Genomic DNA, 22,500 nt, shown 5'->3' on the forward strand with positions numbered 1-22,500 from the left:
ATACTATTCCTATAGAAACTACCATTTTCCTGATACTCCTTGTTCTTGTAAGCCCAGCAAGACAAGCTTGAAAGATAAGTTGCACATGACCAGTCCTTTTTAGGGACTATTTACAAAGAAAAACTGAAAGAAAATTGTCTGTGTTGGCCCAGCAAGACAAAAATTATAACTCGGTGTTAATTATCAAGTCTGAACAGAGCTAAGCTCCTCTCCTTGCTCCCCAGTACAGGTTCCCTAAAAGGAAACTTAGCTAAAAGACCCTGTGGTTGAAGATCTATTGCCAGTAAGGAAAAACATCAGTTGGAAGAACTCGATGAACGACCTTCCCATAGATCAGAACAGGAAAACTGCCTTTTGAAAGAAACAAACAGAAATTTTTAGCTCTGACCCTCAGGAACCTGGAAAAGAAGAAAGGAAGACTAGAATATTACAAGAGTCTATAAAATAAGGAGTAACAGTGTAAAAAAGTTATAGGATAAATAAAAACAAGTGAACAAAAAACATTTATATTACTAAAAACCTAAAAGCTGACAAACTAATAATATGCCTCTAACTAGAGCAAGCCTCAGACAGGCTGAACAAAACCACAGACCTTCTAATGTCCCTGTAGAAGAAGGCTATATTGATGATCTTGTCTCAACAGTAGGTAGTAGTATGGAAGCGGTGAGACTGCAGGCCATAGGAGAAAAAGTAAAAGAATCCCTATTACAGAACCCCTTAGCATTAACAGGGGGGTGGACTCACCCATCAGCTTGGGCAAACACAAGCCCAGCTATCCAAGCATGTCCTCTGGCACCTCTATTACTAGGAGGAGAAGTACAGCTAGGCTTCCCAGAAGACCCTTTCACGGATGAAATATTTAATTTGCAAGATCATCCCCCACTCTCTGCTCAGGATGAAGAAACAGAAGTGAAAAACATGACAAAGTTATACAAGGAAGAAGCAATCCAAAGAGCAATAGTAAGATACTTAGATAGGTGTGAACTGAAAGGTGTGACGGACAGATTCAACCTCACACTAAGTAACATAGATGAGAATATGAAACATCTACCACCTATGTGGGTAATTGAGATGGGAGAACTGATCTTGCAAGGAGCTGCAAGAAGATGGCAAGGGCTAATGGCAGCAGCAATAAGGGCAAGCACAGTTTGAAGTGCGTAGGAAAATCATAAAAGAAAAAAACAGGCTAAGAAGTACCTACCCCCACTCTCACAGAAGGATCTGCCATGATGCATTCAAGAGAGGAAAACTTGCAGCTAAAAAGATTGATAAGTTACAGCCCCCAAATGATAACCACTACATCCTACATGAAGAGACACCCCTCATAAGATACATGAAAGAAAAAACCAGTATGACAATGTCAACGGAGGAAAAGAACATGGTCCTAGAGTGTATGAAAGATATAGGTATCAATTCTAGGATGGAAACAAAAGAGCCTCCCACAGTAGAAAACCAAGAAATAAACATAGAGAATAATTCAGCCAATAGAGAAACAGAAGAAAATGAAGAAAACAATGCAGAAAGAGGGGCTTTGCCAACCCCACCACCTAACACAGAAGAAAACCAGGTGGAAACAAACACAGGGGAAAACCCGCAGGAAATAGACACCCCTATAGAAATAGACATGCCACAGGGAAATGAGGAAGATACCCAGATATCACTTCCTCTAAATAATTCAATAAGAAGCCCAGGCACACTAGAGCTCTTTGTACCAACCCCATCCTCTCCCCCCTGCCCATCTAGACTTAAGGAAAGAGAGGATGCCTGCAATAATCTCCTAGAAAAAGTAATAGGAGCAGTAGGACAGTTGGAAAAAGTGATCGCGAATTTAAATGAGAAAATCACGAACACAGAAACGACCAAAAGTGACAACAAAGAGCCAGAAAGAGTGAATGAACAAGAATGTCAGGAGGCAAAGGAAAGAGAAAGTGAAAAAGAAACAGGCCCAAAGAAAAAGAAAGACCCAGAGACTTGGAAGTCCTTCAGGCAGTTTGCAAACAGAAAAGCAGAAAAAGAAAAGAAAAACAAGAAAACAGACTCAAAAAACGTAGAAATACAAAAGAAAAAAGCTGTATCCCAGAAAGCCAAGAATCACCCACCAAACAAGCAGCCCAAAACAAAAAGAGAACAAAAAAACCTCAGGCAACAGCCTCCCTCAAGGGCTCCGCAGAAAAAGAGAAATGGCCACACTGCCCCAAACAGAGCCCCCCACCCCAGGGAACAAAACCATTTTCAGGCACCACCACAGAGGAGGTGGAATCCAGACAGGAGGAGATACCCCCAGTCATGGAGGGAAGCCCCCAAAACCAAACATGGAGGATAAACAGGGAATACCAACACAGGTATCACCCCCTCCAGAGATACAATGGGCAACCCCCACACTGGGAAACTCACCCACAGCCATGGAGACCACAGCAGAGATATGGCAGATCTCCGCAAAGAGGAAACTACCAGTGGGCCCAAGGGCAAAGAGGAGGAGAACAGTGGCAAGGAGAAGGATACAGCAGGTGGGGAAGGATCTAATTGTATCTGAGGTGCCCCTAACCAGAACCCAACTCTCTGTTCTCAGTAAAGGGAGATCTTTTTGTACCAGGTACTCCACCAAAGAAAATCACTTTTGGAGAATCTGGGAAGCTCAATGAATAGATTAAAAGAGCAAATAAACAAAAGATTCACCGACTCTCTTATGCCAAGCAATGGAGGAATAGAATATGAAGAAAATAAAGATAAGAAAAAAATACCTCCGCAACTCCCTAGAAAACAGAGAGAAAATCCTCCTACCAAAAAACTACCAGGTTTAGAAACCATGGTGCACTGTGAAACCATGGATGTACGAGAAAAATCATAAAGGTAAGTCACTCTAACATGAGCAATAAAGAGATGATAACTCTTAAGGATTTAGCTCAAAACCAAAACCTTGTCATTAAGAAAGCAGACAAGACGGAGCATTGGTAGTTCTGAAAAAAGAAAGTTACATATATTGGGGGAAGCACACCTCTCAGATACTGAAACATATATTGCCCTGAATAACCCAAATGAAGCCCTACAAGCAGTTAAAAGGGAAAGTAAAATTCTGGTGAATAGGTTTCATACACTAGACAACTCACAAAATTCTAAAGGAGTAAGAAGAAGTTTTCTAGCAAGCCAAAGAGACGCCCTATTGGAACATGACCCTTCTATCCCACATTGGTACATATTACCTAAAACCCACAAAAAGAAGGACCCAGAAACAGGGCTATGGCCAGGTAGACCAGTCTTGAGCGGATCAATGCCCCCACAAGACCAGTAGACAGTCTTCTAACCACTTACCTTACTCCTTTGTTATACCTCTTACCAGAAAGATTACAGGATACAACAGCCTTCCCTAAGGAAAATAAACACTCTGCCAAGTTTTCCACCAGGCACAATAATATTTTCCTTTGATATAGTATCTCTATATCCCTCCATCCCACAAGAAGAAGCCGCATGGGTCGTGGCTAATTTCTATGAAAAACATTATGCATATGTAAGAGAAAAACTGAGGATGGAGTACAACATCATAGCTCCCCCTCCCTATCTAATTAAGAGGGTATAGACCATGTCCTGCAAGGCACACTCCTGAGATTTAATAACAATTTCTATAGACAAGGAAAAGGCACAGCAATAGGAGCTTCAGTCTCAGTTGCAATTGCAGAAATCTTTGTACATGCAAGCATAGAAATTAAAAGGAAAAAGCTTACAACTCAGCCGTCAGTCTTCTATAGATACATAGATGACATATTTGGCATTTTCACAGGCACAGAGGATGAACTTCTAGAATATTATGGAGAAGTAAATAAGATACACCCTGATCTGAAATTCACAGTGGAATATAGTAAAAAGGAACTCCCATTCCTGGACACTATGGTGTATCTGGATGACCAAGGAAAAGTGCAAACTACAGTGTACCACAAACCATCAAACACGCATCAATACCTGCACTTCCAATCCTGCCATCCACCTAGCCTCAAGAAATCTTTGCCATATTCACAGGCATTAAGAATCAAAAGAATAGTGAGTGAGCCACAGAAATTAGACAAGGCATTAGCAGACATGGTAATGTTTTTCAAGAAAAGAGGATATTGTAACAGAACCCTAGGATCTGCTCTGAAAAGAATTGGTGAAGAGAACAGAGAAAACCTTTTAGAAAGGAAGAATAGACCACCACTAGGTCGCCTTATTTTTCCCATGCTATACTCTCCTTCACTGCAGAATGTCCTGAATAACTCCCTAAAAGAAATATGGGAATGGATAATAGAAAATGCAGAAGGAAAGCCGTGGGAGAATAAATTTACAGGCCCCCATCCCATGATAGCTTGGAGGAAAGGAAAGACCATAGCAGATCATCTAGTCAGAGCTCAATTTCCTAGACCTCAGAAAGACTAAAAGATAATAAATGAACATACTAAATACCTTAAACAAGAAATATACACTTAAATGTATATGTTCACATATAAGGAATAAAAATATGAAGGCAAGAAACAGATACAAAATAAATAAACACAGATATATAAACAAATATATACATATAATATAATATATACAATCGAAGGTGAAAAATAGACAGCAAAATATGTATATAGATATATTTATAATCTTAGTGAGGAATAATAAGGCAAGAAACAAACAAATAACAAAAAGGAAAAACGAGGATATTTATAATTATCAGAGTAAAATAAAAGACGGCAATCAAATATTTTCTAAACACTATAAATAGAGAAATATATATATCACACACATATATAAAAAATATGCAGACAAAATAAACCTATGCAAATATCAGAGCAAGAAACATAAAGCGAAATATATAAAACAAGGCAAGATTTATTTTCATATTAGAAATAAGATCTAAAGAAAAAATTAGACATAATAAGAAAAATCAGTATGTACACATAAAAATAAAAAATATAATAATACAAAAGAGAAACATATAGACTTTCCACTACAAATATTAATATAAATAAAGATATAGACAATGCAGTAGGCGAGTAAGGAGTGCATTCCAGGCAGCCAACAAAGAGAGGAACTGGGAGAGGCACCCCACATCCCACAGACTCCGGCTTTCTGCACCCTCTCACAGCTACAAAAATATATCTAAAAAGCTATAGATAACCTGCAAAATAATAAAGAAAGATATTACCTAGAAAATATAAAAACAGAAAAACATTAGAAAAAATAAAAGAGCCGCCTAATTACTCGATAGAGGAAGATCCCCAATTCCCTAAATACAAAATGAAACTCAAAAAAAAAAAATCATGCCCTATGACAATAGAAAATTGAAATAGATTAAAAATATCAAAGTGAAAATAATAGGAGAAAAGATCCAGAATATTAAAATAAAAAGAAAAATTACAGAACAGAATAGATTTTAGAATATCAAAAAGAAAAATATAACAGAAGAATATAAAGAATAGAAAAATGAGATTGAGGAATCCAATAACAAGATAACCAAATACCTTTAATGAAAATAAATATACCGAGTATCTTTGAAGATTCATACTGATTACAAGAAAATTTTCAAATATTAATTAATAAAGGATCTAGAGCATATATATATAATTTTCTTAAGAAATAACGAAAACAAAGGAAAATATGAATTGATTAAACCAAGATAACCTTTGGCTTTAAAAAAAATCGATAAGACAATTAATATTTTTTCAAAAAAATGAAATACAACAAATGAAAAATATATAGACATATATATACAAAGATAAAAAGCATACGAAATAATGGCAAAAAAATCCCCTATTTTTAGAGAGATTTTTGATGTATATATGTATATTACTCAGTAAAATTAAGACATAGTAGCATAGAACCCCAGTTCCCTGGGCTTCCCTACCAGGTGTTTGAAGGTTTTTCACCTGAATTCCAATATAAAAAGCCCTTTAGCTACAGTTTCTGGAGTATTATAGTATTCTCCTTTTCCACAGGCGAGTTGTATCTTCTCATCTAGTCCTCAGTCAAATGTCTTATATGTTTCTATCTTTATCTAATAAAATTTTAGTAATTTCTTTTTTCGAGTTCTTTTCATGGAATCAGGCAGTTGCGGACAGGACAACCAAAGTAAGGAACCTAACCTAACTTAACCTAACCTAACCTAATCTAGCCTAACCTAACCTAACCTAAACCTAAACCTAACCTAACCTAACCTAACCTACCTAACCTAACCTAAACCTAACCTAACCTAACCTACCTAACCTAACCTAAACCTAACCTAACCTAACCTAACCTAACCAAACCTAACCTAACCTAACCTAACCTAACCTAACCTAACCTAACCTAACCTAACCTAACTAACCTAACCTAACCTAACCTAACCTAACCTAACCTAACCTAACCTAACCTAACCTAACCTAACCTAACCTAACCTAACCTAACCTAAACCTAACCTAACCTAACCTAACCTAACCTAACCTAACCTAACCAACCTAACCTAACCTAACCTAACCTAACCTAACCTAACCTAACCTAACCAACCTAACCTAACCTAACCTAACCTAACCTAACCTAACCTACCTAACCTAACCTAACCTAACCTAACCTAACCTAACCTAACCTAACCTAACCTAAACCTAACCTAACCTAAACCTAAACCTAACCTAACCTAAACCTAACCTAACCTAAACCTAAACCTAACCTAACCTAAACCTAACCTAACCTAACCAAACCTACCTAACCTAACCTAACCTAACCTAACCCAACCTAACCTAACCTAACCTGATGAAGCCTCTGGCTGAAAGCGCTAGTGCTCGAGTATGACTGTTAGATTAAGGAAGTACATGGAAGTTTTACTTGTTATACTATTCCTATAGAAACTACCATTTTCCTGATACTCCTTGTTCTTGTAAGCCCAGCAAGACAAGCTTGAAAGATAAGTTGCACATGACCAGTCCTTTTTAGGGACTATTTACAAAGAAAAACTGAAAGAAAATTGTCTGTGTTGGCCCAGCAAGACAAAAATTATAACTCGGTGTTAATTATCAAGTCTGAACAGAGCTAAGCTCCTCTCCTTGCCCCCCAGTACAGGTTCCCTAAAAGGAAACTTAGCTAGAAGACCCTGTGGTTGAAGATCTATTGCCAGTAAGGAAAAACATCAGTTGGAAGAACTCGATGAACGACCTTCCCATAGATCAGAACAGGAAAACTGCCTTTTGAAAGAAACAAACAGAAATTTTTAGCTCTGACCCTCAGGAACCTGGAAAAGAAGAAAGGAAGACTAGAATATTACAAGAGTCTATAAAATAAGGAGTAACAGTGTAAAAAAGTTATAGGATAAATAAAAACAAGTGAACAAAAAACATTTATATTACTAAAAACCTAAAAGCTGACAAACTAATAATATGCCTCTAACTAGAGCAAGCCTCAGACAGGCTGAACAAAACCACAGACCTTCTAATGTCCCTGTAGAAGAAGGCTATATTGATGATCTTGTCTCAACAGTAGGTAGTAGTATGGAAGCGGTGAGACTGCAGGCCATAGGAGAAAAAGTAAAAGAATCCCTATTACAGAACCCCTTAGCATTAACAGGGGGGTGGACTCACCCATCAGCTTGGGCAAACACAAGCCCAGCTATCCAAGCATGTCCTCTGGCACCTCTATTACTAGGAGGAGAAGTACAGCTAGGCTTCCCAGAAGACCCTTTCACGGATGAAATATTTAATTTGCAAGATCATCCCCCACTCTCTGCTCAGGATGAAGAAACAGAAGTGAAAAACATGACAAAGTTATACAAGGAAGAAGCAATCCAAAGAGCAATAGTAAGATACTTAGATAGGTGTGAACTGAAAGGTGTGACGGACAGATTCAACCTCACACTAAGTAACATAGATGAGAATATGAAACATCTACCACCTATGTGGGTAATTGAGATGGGAGAACTGATCTTGCAAGGAGCTGCAAGAAGATGGCAAGGGCTAATGGCAGCAGCAATAAGGGCAAGCACAGTTGAAGTGCGTAGGAAAATCATAAAAGAAAAAAACAGGCTAAGAAGTACCTACCCCCACTCTCACAGAAGGATCTGCCATGATGCATTCAAGAGAGGAAAACTTGCAGCTAAAAAGATTGATAAGTTACAGCCCCCAAATGATAACCACTACATCCTACATGAAGAGACACCCCTCATAAGATACATGAAAGAAAAAACCAGTATGACAATGTCAACGGAGGAAAAGAACATGGTCCTAGAGTGTATGAAAGATATAGGTATCAATTCTAGGATGGAAACAAAAGAGCCTCCCACAGTAGAAAACCAAGAAATAAACATAGAGAATAATTCAGCCAATAGAGAAACAGAAGAAAATGAAGAAAACAATGCAGAAAGAGGGGCTTTGCCAACCCCACCACCTAACACAGAAGAAAACCAGGTGGAAACAAACACAGGGGAAAACCCGCAGGAAATAGACACCCCTATAGAAATAGACATGCCACAGGGAAATGAGGAAGATACCCAGATATCACTTCCTCTAAATAATTCAATAAGAAGCCCAGGCACACTAGAGCTCTTTGTACCAACCCCATCCTCTCCCCCCTGCCCATCTAGACTTAAGGAAAGAGAGGATGCCTGCAATAATCTCCTAGAAAAAGTAATAGGAGCAGTAGGACAGTTGGAAAAAGTGATCGCGAATTTAAATGAGAAAATCACGAACACAGAAACGACCAAAAGTGACAACAAAGAGCCAGAAAGAGTGAATGAACAAGAATGTCAGGAGGCAAAGGAAAGAGAAAGTGAAAAAGAAACAGGCCCAAAGAAAAAGAAAGACCCAGAGACTTGGAAGTCCTTCAGGCAGTTTGCAAACAGAAAAGCAGAAAAAGAAAAGAAAAACAAGAAAACAGACTCAAAAAACGTAGAAATACAAAAGAAAAAAGCTGTATCCCAGAAAGCCAAGAATCACCCACCAGAACAAGCAGCCCAAAACAAAAGAGAACAAAAAAACCTCAGGCAACAGCCTCCCTCAAGGGCTCCGCAGAAAAAGAGAAATGGCCACACTGCCCCAAACAGAGCCCCCCACCCCAGGGAACAAAACCATTTTCAGGCACCACCACAGAGGAGGTGGAATCCAGACAGGAGGAGATACCCCCAGTCATGGAGGGAAGCCCCCCAAAACCAAACATGGAGGATAAACAGGGAATACCAACACAGGTATCACCCCCTCCAGAGATACAATGGGCAACCCCCACACTGGGAAACTCACCCACAGCCATGGAGACCACAGCAGAGATATGGCAGATCTCCGCAAAGAGGAAACTACCAGTGGGCCCAAGGGCAAAGAGGAGGAGAACAGTGGCAAGGAGAAGGATACAGCAGGTGGGGAAGGATCTAATTGTATCTGAGGTGCCCCTAACCAGAACCCAACTCTCTGTTCTCAGTAAAGGGAGATCTTTTGTACCAGGTCCTCCACCAAAGAAATCACTTTTGGAGAATCTGGGAAGCTCAATGAATAGATTAAAAGAGCAAATAAACAAAAGATTCACCGACTCTCTTATGCCAAGCAATGGAGGAATAGAATATGAAGAAAATAAAGATAAGAAAAAAATACCTCCGCAACTCCCTAGAAAACAGAGAGAAAATCCTCCTACCAAAAAACTACCAGGTTTAGAAACCATGGTGCACTGTGAAACCATGGATGTAGGAGAAAGAATCCTAAAAGGATGTCACCCTAACATGAGCAAAAAGGAGATGACAGCTTTTAAGGACTTAGCTCAAAACCAAAACCTTGTCATTAAGAAAGCAGACAAGGACGGAGCATTGGTAGTTCTGAAAAAAGAAAGTTACATACTAATGGGGAAGCACACCTCTCAGATACTGAAACATATATTGCCCTGAATAACCCAAATGAAGCCCTACAAGCAGTTAAAAGGGAAAGTAAAATTCTGGTGAATAGGTTTCATACACTAGACAACTCACAAAATTCTAAAGGAGTAAGAAGAAGTTTTCTAGCAAGCCAAAGAGACGCCCTATTGGAACATGACCCTTCTATCCCACATTGGTACATATTACCTAAAACCCACAAAAAGAAGGACCCAGAAACAGGGCTATGGCCAGGTAGACCAGTCTTGAGCGGATGCAATGCCCCCACAAGACCAGTAGACAGACTTCTAACCACTTACCTTACTCCTTTGTTAGACCTCTTACCAGAAAGATTACAGGATACAACAGCCTTCCTAAGGAAAATAAACACTCTGCCAAGTTTTCCACCAGGCACAATAATATTTTCCTTTGATATAGTATCTCTATATCCCTCCATCCCACAAGAAGAAGCCGCATGGGTCGTGGCTAATTTCTATGAAAAACATTATGCATATGTAAGAGAAAAACTGAGGATGGAGTACAACATCATAGCTCCCCCTCCCTATCTAATTAAGGAGGGTATAGACCATGTCCTGCAAGGCACACTCCTGAGATTTAATAACAATTTCTATAGACAAGGAAAAGGCACAGCAATAGGAGCTTCAGTCTCAGTTGCAATTGCAGAAATCTTTGTACATGCAAGCATAGAAATTAAAAGGAAAAAGCTTACAACTCAGCCGTCAGTCTTCTATAGATACATAGATGACATATTTGGCATTTTCACAGGCACAGAGGATGAACTTCTAGAATATTATGGAGAAGTAAATAAGATACACCCTGATCTGAAATTCACAGTGGAATATAGTAAAAAGGAACTCCCATTCCTGGACACTATGGTGTATCTGGATGACCAAGGAAAAGTGCAAACTACAGTGTACCACAAACCATCAAACACGCATCAATACCTGCACTTCCAATCCTGCCATCCACCTAGCCTCAAGAAATCTTTGCCATATTCACAGGCATTAAGAATCAAAAGAATAGTGAGTGAGCCACAGAAATTAGACAAGGCATTAGCAGACATGGTAATGTTTTTCAAGAAAAGAGGATATTGTAACAGAACCCTAGGATCTGCTCTGAAAAGAATTGGTGAAGAGAACAGAGAAAACCTTTTAGAAAGAAAGAATAGACCACCACTAGGTCGCCTTATTTTTCCCATGCTATACTCTCCTTCACTGCAGAATGTCCTGAATAACTCCCTAAAAGAAATATGGGAATGGATAATAGAAAATGCAGAAGGAAAGCCGTGGGAGAATAAATTTACAGGCCCCCATCCCATGATAGCTTGGAGGAAAGGAAAGACCATAGCAGATCATCTAGTCAGAGCTCAATTTCCTAGACCTCAGAAAGACTAAAAGATAATAAATGAACATACTAAATACCCTAAACAAGAAATATACACTTAAATGTATATGTTCACATATAAGGAATAAAAATATGAAGGCAAGAAACAGATACAAAATAAATAAACACAGATATATAAACAAATATATACATATAATATAATATATACAATCGAAGGTGAAAAATAGACAGCAAAATATGTATATAGATATATTTATAATCTTAGTGAGGAATAATATCAAGGCAAGAAACAAACAAATAACAAAAAGGAAAAACGAGGATATTTATAATTATCAGAGTAAAATAAAAGACGGCAATCAAATATTTTCTAAACACTATAAATAGAGAAATATATATATCACACACATATATAAAAAATATGCAGACAAAATAAACCTATGCAAATATCAGAGCAAGAAACATAAAGCGAAATATATAAAACAAGGCAAGATTGATTTTCATATTAGAAATAAGATCTAAAGAAAAAATTAGACATAATAAGAAAAATCAGTATGTACACATAAAAATAAAAAATATAATAATACAAAAGAGAAACATATAGACTTTCCACTACAAATATTAATATAAATAAAGATATAGACAATGCAGTAGGCGAGTAAGGAGTGCATTCCAGGCAGCCAACAAAGAGAGGAACTGGGAGAGGCACCCCACATCCCACAGACTCCGGCTTTCTGCACCCTCTCACAGCTACAAAAATATATCTAAAAAGCTATAGATAACCTGCAAAAATAATAAAGAAAGATATTACCTAGAAAATATAAAAACAGAAAAACATTAGAAAAAATAAAAGAGCCGCCTATTTACTCGATAGAGGAAGATCCCCAATTCCCTAAATACAAAATGAAACTAAAAAAATCATGCCCTATGACAATAGAAAATTGAATAGATTAAAAATATCAAAGTGAAAATAATAGGAGAAAAGATCCAGAATATTAAAATGAAAAATAACAGAATAGATTTAGAATATCAAAAAGAAAAAAAATAACAGAAGAATATAAAGAAATAGAAAAATGAGTTGAGCAATAACAAGATAACCTTAATGAAAATAAATATACCGAGTATCTTTGAAGATTCATAGAAAATTTTCAAATAATAATTAATAAAGGATCTAGAGCATATATATATAATTTCTTAAAGAAATAACGAAAACAAAGGAAAATATGAATTGATTAACCCAAGATAACCTTTGGCTTTAAAAAAATCGATAAGACAATTAATAATTTTCAAAAATATGAAAATACAACAGATGAAAAATATATAGACATATATATACAAAGATAAAAAGCATACAAATAATGGCAAAAAAATCCCCACTTTTTAGAGAGATTTTTAGATGTATATATGTATATACTCAGTAAAATTAAGACATAGTAGCATAGAACCCCAGTTCCCTGGGCTTCCCTACCAGGTGTTGAAGGTTTTTCACCTGAATCCAATATAAAAAGCCCTTTAGCTACAGTTTCTGAGTATTAAGTATTCTCCTTTTCCACAGGCGAGTTGTATCTTCTCATCTAGTCCTCAGTCAAATGTCTTATATGTTTCTATCTTCATCTAATAAAACTTTTAGTAATTTCTTTTTTCGAGTTCTTTCAGGAATCAGGCAGTTGCGACAGGACAACCAAAGTAAGGAACCTAACCTAACCTAACCTAACCTAACCTAACCTAACCTAACCTAACCTAACCTAAACCTAACCTAACCTAACCTAACCTAACCTAACCTAAACCTAACCTAACCTAACCTAACCTAACCTAACCTAACCTAACCTAACCTAACCTAACCTAACCTAACCTACCCAACCTAACCTAACCTAACCTAACCTAACCTAACCTAACCTAACCTAAACAAAACCTAACCTAACCTAACCTAACCTAACCTAACCTAACCTAAACCTAACCCTAACCTAACCTAACCTAACCTAACCTAAACTAACCTAACCTAACCTAACCTAACCTAACCTAACCTAACCTAACCTAAACCTAACCTAACCTAACCTAACCTAACCTAACCTAACCTAAACCTAACCTAACCTAACCTAACCTAACCTAACCTAACCTAACCTAACTAACCTAACCTAACCTAACCTAACCTAACCTAACCTAACCTAACCTAACCTAACCTAACCTAACCTAACCTAACCTAACCTAACCCTAACCTAACCTAACCTAACCTAACCTAAACCTAACCTAACCTAACCTAACCTAACCTAACCTAACCTAACCTAACCTAACCTAACCTAACCTAACCTAACCTAACCTAACCTAACCTAACCTAACCTAACCTAACCTAACCTAACCTAACCTAACCTAACCTAACCTAACCTAACCTAACCTAACCTAACCTAACCTAACCTAACCTAACCTAACCTAACCTAACCTAACCTAACCTAACCTAACCTAACCTAACCTAACCCTAACCTAACCTAACCTAACCTAACCTAACCTAACCTAACCTAACCTAACCTAACCTAACCTAACCTAACCTAACCTAACCTAACCTAAACCTAACCTAACCTAACCTAACCTAACCTAACCTAACCTAAACCTAACCTAACCTAACCTAACCTAACCTAACCTAACCTAACCTACTATAATTTAACCTAACCTAACCTAACCTAACCTAACCTAACCTAACCTAAACCTAACCTAACCTAACCTAACCTAACCTAACCTAACCTAACCCAAACCTAACCTAACCTAACCTAACCTAACCTAACCTAACCTAACCTAAACCTAACCTAACCTAACCTAACCTAACCTAACCTAACCCTAACCTAACCTAACCTAACCTAACCTAACCTAACCTAACCTAAACCTAACCTAACCTAACCTAACCTAATCTCTTACAAATACCCTAAACGTACAATTATTTTTTAGTCATTATATAATATAGAATATAAATTACATATTTTAATCATTAAAAAAAGTACTGAAAAATCTGACCTACATAATTAATTATATACATAGTCAGATAAAATTAACCTTTATAGTCTCATTTCTTTTTTTTTTCTTTTTCGAAAGGTAAAGTTCATCCGTTGTCGATGAATGAAAAAAACTAAGTCGCGTACTTTTGGAGACAATAACTATAATGAATTGTTTACGAGAAGCTAATGTCTGACATTGACTAGGTTGTCCATATTTTTTTACCTCACATAATTACGAATATAATGTATTTTTAATTTGCGTAACTATATAACGGGACTGTTACCCAATAAATGATTGTTTAGGTATCCTATTTAGCTCGACTATCCATTTTTGGTATATTTAATATATCCTTTACCTGCTTCATGCTATTATTCGGTATTACTTTTCCGGACATTGCCTCTAAAATATATATTACATATTTATAATAATATTATAAATATAAACAACGAAATTAACACTATAAACAACGAAATCAACACTTGGCTTCAGTAAAAGTAAAACATATCTCTTACAAATACCCTAAGCGCACAATTTTTTTTAGTCATTTCATTATATAAAATTAATATATTAATTACATATTTCAATCATTAAAAAAGTACTGAAAAATCAGACCTACATAAACAATTATATACATAGTCAAATAAAACTAACCTTTATAGATTCCTTTTTTTTCTCTTTCTTTTTCGAAAGGTAAAGTCCATCCGTCGTCGATGAACGAAAAAACTAAGTCGCGCACTCTTGGAGACAACACTTATAATGAATTGTTTGCGAGAAGCTAACGTCTGACATTGACTAGGTTGTCCATATATTTTTCACCTCACATAATTACGAATATAACGGACTTTTAATTAGCGCAACTATGTAACGGGATTGTTACCTAGTAAATGATTGTTTAGGCATCCTAATTAGTCCGACTATTGAAAGAGGGTATTAACGATAAACAACTACTTATAATCTTTCACAGTTGAGCGCATGTGATTGGTTGAAGTTTGAATTGTAAAGTATATTTAACTTTCTTATACCCTGTATTATATTGCGCTGGTTTACTTTCAATATTTTTCATATCATAATTACTACAGAATTATATTTATTTCATTTATTTTTATGAATATTAGACTATTAATGAATATGTTATTGTTAAGAAAGGTTTAATAATTGAAGATGGTATTTTATCTTTGATAAGATTAATGAGGGTATATCAATTTCTATATTTTATGATAATAATTAAGATGTATATCTGATTATATAATTATAATCCACAGAGAATACTCCTTTTCTATCTCTTAAAATTTTATGATAATATATGTTTCTAGGTTGAAATATCCAAATTATTGATCATAAAAAAAATCTGAAATATTAACTTGTCTATTTTTTTTTCAATGTCCAAAAATTTACTAGTTGAAATGGCCATTTTTTTTTTCAATGTCCAAAAATTTACTAGTTGAAATGTCCATTTTTTTTCAATGTCCAAAAATTTACTAGTTGAAATGTCCATTTTTTTTCAATGTCCAAAAATTTACTAGTTGAAATGTCCATTTTTTTTCAATGTCCAAAAATTTACTAGTTGAAATGTCCATTTTTTTTTCAATGTCCAAAAATTTACTAGTTGAAATGTCCATTTTTTTTTAATGTCCAAAAATTTACTAGTTGAAATGTCCATTTTTTTTTTTCAATGTCCAAAAATTTACTAGTTGAAATGTCCATTTTTTTTCAATGTCCAAAAATTTACTAGTTGAAATGTCCATTTTTTTTTTCAATGTCCAAAAATTTACAAGATGAAATGTCCATTTTTTTTTTTCAATGTCCAAAAATTTACTAGTTGAAATGTCCATTTTTTTTCAATGTCCAAAAATTTACTAGTTGAAATGTTCATATTGGACTAATGTCCAAAAATTTACAAGTTGAAATATCCATCATTTTTTTTTTAATATCATCATTCTAGTATGAATCTACATGTACAAGAAATAGAAGGATTCAATCATTATGTAACAGGTATTTATTCATATATATATATATATATACAAGCAATTACCAGGTAGTATTTTTCATAATACTAATGAAATCTTTATTTATATAGTCCAAAGTTGACATCGATGAAATATCCGATTTTTCTCAGCAAATTACCATTCGTCCATTTTTTGTAATGTCCAAATCTGACATCGATGAAATGTCCGATTTTTCTCAGCAGTTTACCATTCGTCCATTTTTTTACAGTGTCCAAAATTTGACATCGGTGAATTGTCCAATTTTTCTCAACACCTAACAAAATTCCGACAATATTTACTTTTCGTCCATTTTTTGCCAAGTCCAAATTTGACATCAGTGAAATGTCCAAATATTCCATATACCTAACCTAACCTAACCTTAACCTACCTAACCTAACCTAACCTACACCTAACCTAACCTAAACCTAACCTAACCTAACCTAAACCTAACCTAACCTAACCTAACCTAAAACCTAACCTAACCTAACCTAAACTAAACCTAACCTAACCTAACGAAAAAAGGAGGAAGAGGTGGCGGTGGTGGAGGCGGAAGAAGAAGGCGGGGAGCAGTAGAGCTTGTGCCTCCATCGGTAGACGGTCCCGTCTTCCGTCGCCGGCTCCTCCGCTGTGGCGCGGGCGGCAGCAGCGGCGGCGGCGGGTCGTTGACGACTGGTGTGCTGTTATTGCTATGTGCTACCTGGTTGATCCTGCCAGTAGTCATATTGCTTGTCTCAAAGATTAAGCCATGCATGTGTAAGTACAGGCCGACTTAAGGCGAAACCGCGGACGGCTCATTAAATCAGATACAACTCATTGGATCTCTGCTGAACCGCATTACTTGGATAACTGTGGTAATTCTAGAGCTAATACATGCCTGGGCGCGCGGCTCGCTAGGGCCGCGCGTCTGACTCTCTTGGTGAAACAGAATAACTTTTGCCGAGCGCACGACCCCTCCCTGACGGGTTGGGTCGGCGCCGCATCCTGCAGGCGTCTGCCTTATCAGCTCTCGATTGCAGGTTAAACGCCTACAATGGCTATCACGGGTAACGGGGAATCAGGGTTCGATTCCGGAGAGGGAGCCTGAGAGACGGCTACCACATCTAAGGAAGGCAGCAGGCGCGCAAATTACCCACTCCCGGCACGGGGAGGTAGTGACGAAAAATATTGTTGCGAGCCCCGAACGGGGCTTCGCAATTGGAATGAGTACACTTTAAATCCTTGTATGAGGATCAAGTGGAGGGCAAGTCTGGTGCCAGCCGCCGCGGTAATTCCAGCTCCACTAGCGTATATTAAAGTTGTTGCGGTTGAAACGCTCGTAGTTGGAACTCTGCTCCGGACCGGCGGTCCGCCTTAGCGGCGGTCACTACCGGGTTCCGAGCTGTGTCCCCGCCGGCTTGCAGGGGGTTTGTATGCCCTTAACCGGGTGTCCCCTTGTGGCCGGCACGTTTACTTTGAAAAAATTAGTGCTCAGAGCAGGCTGACGATTGCTTACAGCCCGAATGGTCTTGCATGAAATGATGGAAGAGGACCTCGGTTCTATTTTGTCGGTTTTTCGGAACCCGAGGTAATGATTAAGAGAAGCAGACGGGGGCATTCGTACTGCGACGCCAGAGGTGAAATTCTTAGACCGTCGCATGACGACCTAATGCGAAAGCATCTGTCAAGGATGTTTTCATTGATCAAGAACGAAACACGGGGAAACTCACCAGGCCCGGACACCGGAAGGATTGACAGAATGAAGGCTCTTTCTCGATTCGGTGGGTGGTGGTGCATGGCCGTTCTTAGTTGGTGGAGTGATCTGTCTGGTTAATTCCGATAACGAACGAGACTCTAGCCTGCTAAATAGTCGACGGCTCTCGTCCTCGCGCCGCCTTCCAGGGCGGCGACGAGTCCCTAAAGCCGGGCCGGGTGCGGCCCGCGCGCGGGCGGCGGTGGTTGCGCGTGCGGGGTTCTGCCTCGTGGCGCGTGGCTGCTCCTCCGTCGCGGTGTTCGCCCCGGCTTCGGAAACTGGCGTCCGCTTCGCAATCTTCTTCTTAGAGGGATAAGCGGCAGCAAAAAATATACTAGCCGCACGAGAGATTGAGCCATAACAGGTCTGTGATGCCCTTAGATGTTCTGGGCCGCACGCGCGCTACAATGGAGAGTTCAGCGAGCTGTACCCGCTCCGAGAGGAGCGGGTAACCTCGTGAAAGCTGTCCGTAAAGGGGATTGGGGCTTGCAAATGTTCCCCATGAACGAGGAATTCCCAGTAGGCGCAATTCACCAGATTGCACCGATTTAGTCCCTGCCCTTTGTACACACCGCCCGTCGCTACTACCGATTGAATGGTCTAGTGAGGGCACCGGACTGGCGCCCTTGGAGCCGCTGCTGCCCGTCAGTCAGCGCCCTCGGGTCGACGGAAAGGTGTCCAAGCTGGGTCATTTAGAGGAAGTAAAAGTCGTAACAAGGTTTCCGTAGGTGAACCTGCGGAAGGATCATTACCGACCCGAGATCGTTCGTTCGATCGATCGAGAGTGCTCGCTAGCTTTTGGCTGGCTTGCCCAATCGCGGTCCGTCGAGAGGGGGCCGTGAGGACCCCTCCCGGCTTGGAAGGGCGGGCCCTGTCGAAGGAAATAATGCAGCGGTGGACGTACCGTGCATCGGCCCTTCTTCTTCTTCTTTCGAACGCCATTACGGGGGGCTCTCGGGACGGCTCCCGGCTCTCCTCCTCCTTATGATAGGCTCTGGTACCCCTCTGTCTCTCTCTCTCTCGCCGTAGGAGGGAAAAGAGGCGGGTGGAGCTTAAAAAAAGGTGGAGGCGCCGAACCCCAAAGTTAATCTCTTTCCCGCCCCGCCTGGGTTACCGGGACTTTTCGTGGCCAGCTGGGATCGACGACGTCCGTGTCGCGGTCTGTGCTTAGCTTTTGTTTTTTCAAACGAGTTGTTTACTTCCCCTCGGCCCCTGGTCGGGTGGGAGGCGAGCGAGTCGCGTGCGAACTCGAAAAAAAACTCCCCAAGACTCTTAACGGGGGATCACTTGGCTCGTGGGTCGAGGAAGACCGCGGCAAAAAGCGTAGTCTGATGGCTATCACAATTGTCCCGTGATTCTATCGACGTGTCGAACGCACATTGCGGCGGCCCTGTGCCTTCTTCGAAGGACGGCCGCCACCCTCCCTCGAGTGTCGTGACGTTGCCTACCGGGAGACAGTATGGCCGGCTGCGGCGCCCCCCGCCGCCCGTTCTCCGGTAGGCCGACACAGTGTTTCTGTTGAGAGTGAGGCGAAAGATCGCCGTGCGGGGGCCTCCGTGCCGGACAGCCAGCGGGCGGGGGACTGCATGCATGCATGCGGGCGGGGGACTGCATGCATGCATGCGTGCGGCCCCCAGAAGCTGGCCAAGGTGTGGAGGCCTGCTAAGCACCATGGGGCCCGTCGTCCATTAGCGACGGCGGGCTGTTGACCTTGCCGTGGGTGCGAGGCCGGGGGGCTCGTCCCCTTTGCCTTTGCACCGCTAGGCGCCCTGGGGAGTTCGCTGGACTTCCGAAGGAAGGCGCTCGGGAGAGAGGTGTGGGAGGTTGTTCTCCACGTCCCCGCCTCGCTAAAGTCCCTTGCGTTGTCCAGACGTTCCCTTAAGACCCTATTCCTCGATGAGCGATGGTTCGCCGGGCGGCGCGCGATGGTCGCAAGACCCCCCGCCGCCGCCCTCCTCCTCCTCCTCCTTCCTTCTACCCGGGGGATGTAAGCCGGAGAGGTTCCTCCCCTCTGCCCGGCCAGCCAGCCAGCCAGCCAGCGCCGGCCTCTTCTCTTTTTGCCGCTCCTCCCTCCCCCCTCCTCCGCGAGGGGTCTCTCTCTCTCGCTCGCTCCGTCTGCCGCCCCTGTGACGGCAAAGGAAAAGAGGGAGGAGGCTCTCTCAAGGGCTCGGAGGGGTGCGTGTGCTGGAGCGCGTTGGGAAGCAGGCTGGCAGGCGAGCAGGCAGGGCCGGCTAGGCCAGACCAGACCAGTGTCTGACGAGAGAGAAATGTCAAGAAAAGGCTTTAGCCGGCTTGGGCCGGTTATTGCTTTTGGGTTGAGGAGCCGCTCCGCGCCAAAGTCTCTGTTGGCGGGGTTAAGGCGCTGCATAAGAAGGTGCGGGCCCTGGGGGTGGGGCGAGGCCGCATGGCGCGCCCCCATACGTCCAGGTGTTCCCATGACCGTCCTTAACCCCCCACCTCCCCGGCTGGGCGGAGGTAACCTGTCGCCAGAAAAAAAAAAAAAGAAGAAAAAAGCTCCGGCTCTCCTCGTCGGTAGTGGACGGCTAGCCGGCTAATCCAAAAAAGGGCGGCGGGAAGAGACGGCCGTGTCTCTCTCCCGTCACGTCCCCGTCCCCCTTCCCCGTTTCCTTGACCAGGACGACAAACCCGCTTGGAAGGCTTAGGGTGTTCGTGGGTCTCGGTTTTTGAGCGTGCGGCGGGCGCGGGCGCGGGCGATTGGTTTGGGTCGAGGCGCTGCATAAGAAGGTGCGGGCCCTGGGGGTGGGGCGAGGCCGCGAGGCGCGCCCCTATACGCCCAGGTGTTCCCTTGACCGTCCTCCCCTACCCGGCCCCCGTCGCACCAGAGGCGGCGGGAAGAGACGGCCGTGTCTCTCTCCCCCGTCACGTCCCCGTTTCCTTGACCAGGACGACAAACCTGCTTGGAAGGCTTAGGGTGTTCGTGGGTCTCGGTTTTTGAGCGTGCGACGGCGCGGGCGCGGGCGATTGGTTTGGGTCGAGGCGCTGCATAAGGAGGTGCGGGCCCTGGGGATGGGGCGAGGCCGCGAGGCGCGCCCCTATACGCCCAGGTGTTCCCTTGACCGTCCTCCCCTACCCGGCCCCCCGTCGCACCAGAGGGAGCTGACGCAAGAGAGAGTGCGCGAGCGAGCTTGATGATGACAGTGAGCGGTGGCAGGAGGAGTTTTGGCTTCCCAATGTCTGGGTGAGAGAGTGAGCGAGGAAAAAAGCGAATGAGCCATCTTGGACCCTTTTTCTTTTATGCCTTGGGCGGCCGATTTTCGGCCGGCGAAAAAGAAGGGGGAAGAGCAAGCAGCGAGTCCCTCGCGAGCGAGCCAGTCGCTGGCCATGCCGCCGTTGCGTGAGCCGGGGGGGTGAGCAGCAGCCGCCCCCCCGCCATGGAAGGACTGCGCTGGTCTTGTCTCGCGTTCTGGGGCTCGCTAAAGCTCTGTGAATGCTTGTCATTCTTCTTCTTGACGACCTCGAGTGGAGGGAGATGACCCGCCCAATTTAAGCATATTAATGAGCGGAGGAAAAGAAACCAACCGGGATTCCCTGAGTAAGTGCGACCGAAACGGGAAGAGCCCAGCGCAAAGCCTCGCGTCCCTTAACAGGGGGCTCGAGGGGTGCTGGCGTTGGGGAGAGGTCCTGCACGCGCTCCCGCACCGCCCAAGTTGTGCATGAATGACTCCAATACCCAGGGAGGGTGTCAGGCCCGTGTGGCGGAAGTCGTACCCTTCCTCGTTCGCGGGGAGGGGGGTTTCGGGAGTGCGGAACGGGCCTCTCCTTAGAGTCAGGTTGCCTGAAACCGCAACCTAAAGCAGGTGGTAAACTCCATCTAAGGCTAAATACGACCACGTGACCGATAGCGAACAAGTACCGTGAGGGAAAGTTGAAACAGAACCCTGTAGAGAGAGTTCAAGAGAACGTGAAACCGTTAAGAGGCTAAACGGGCGGAGATTCGAAGATCGAACTGGGGGGATTCAGTTCGACGGTTTGTCCGGGAGACGGCAGCGGGTTTAGTTGGCGGCTGCGGGTCCGTTCTCCGGGCCCTGCGGCCTTTCTCTCGATCCTTCGGGGTCGGGGGAGGCAGGGGGGCGCGTCCCGCCGCCTGCCCGGCGCCGGCGGGCGATCTTCCCCCCGCAGTAGGTCGCCGCGACGCGTTGGGGTTTGGGGCGTCTGAGGCCCGGGTTCTGGCAGGAACCGGCGGCGCGTGCTGCGTGTCGGGAGATGGGGTTTCTCGCCCCTCTGTCGCCGCGGCGTTCCAGCGCGCTCGTCCGGGGATCCCCCGGCGTCCTCGTCTTGCTCCCCCGACGGTCACTCCTCCGGGGCGCCGGGCCGGCTATAAACGCCGCCCGGTTTGTTTTGCCTTCGCGGCGTGCAAAGAGTCGATCCTCCACCCGACCCGTCTTGAAACACGGACCAAGGAGTCCAACATGTATGCGAGTCAATGGGCGCACTAAACCCACGGGCGCAATGAAAGTGATTGGGCCGATCCCCAATCGCGACCTTTGATAATTTGAAGCGACCTGACGCTGTGTTCATATTCTTCTACGTCGCGATGTATGCAGCTTCCATCATTTTTCTCTTTAATTGATTGAATCCTTCATGGATCACTTTGGCACGTTTCCAGTCCGGTA

At 42.4% G+C, this 22,500-nt stretch overlaps 2 pseudogenes; both read left to right on the forward strand.

Moving 5' to 3' along the window:
* Positions 1-16,831: 16,831 nt before the first annotated feature.
* On the forward strand, positions 16,832-18,617 carry LOC147470340 (small subunit ribosomal RNA; annotated as a pseudogene).
* Positions 18,618-19,133: 516 nt separating this feature from the next.
* LOC147470341 (5.8S ribosomal RNA) lies at positions 19,134-19,301 on the forward strand (annotated as a pseudogene).
* The last annotated feature ends 3,199 nt before the right edge of the window (positions 19,302-22,500 follow it).

Source organism: Penaeus japonicus, unplaced genomic scaffold, assembly GCF_977035675.1.
Source record: "Penaeus japonicus unplaced genomic scaffold, GWHDUDI00000001_assembly GWHDUDI00000015, whole genome shotgun sequence".
Taxonomy (NCBI): domain Eukaryota; kingdom Metazoa; phylum Arthropoda; class Malacostraca; order Decapoda; family Penaeidae; genus Penaeus; species Penaeus japonicus.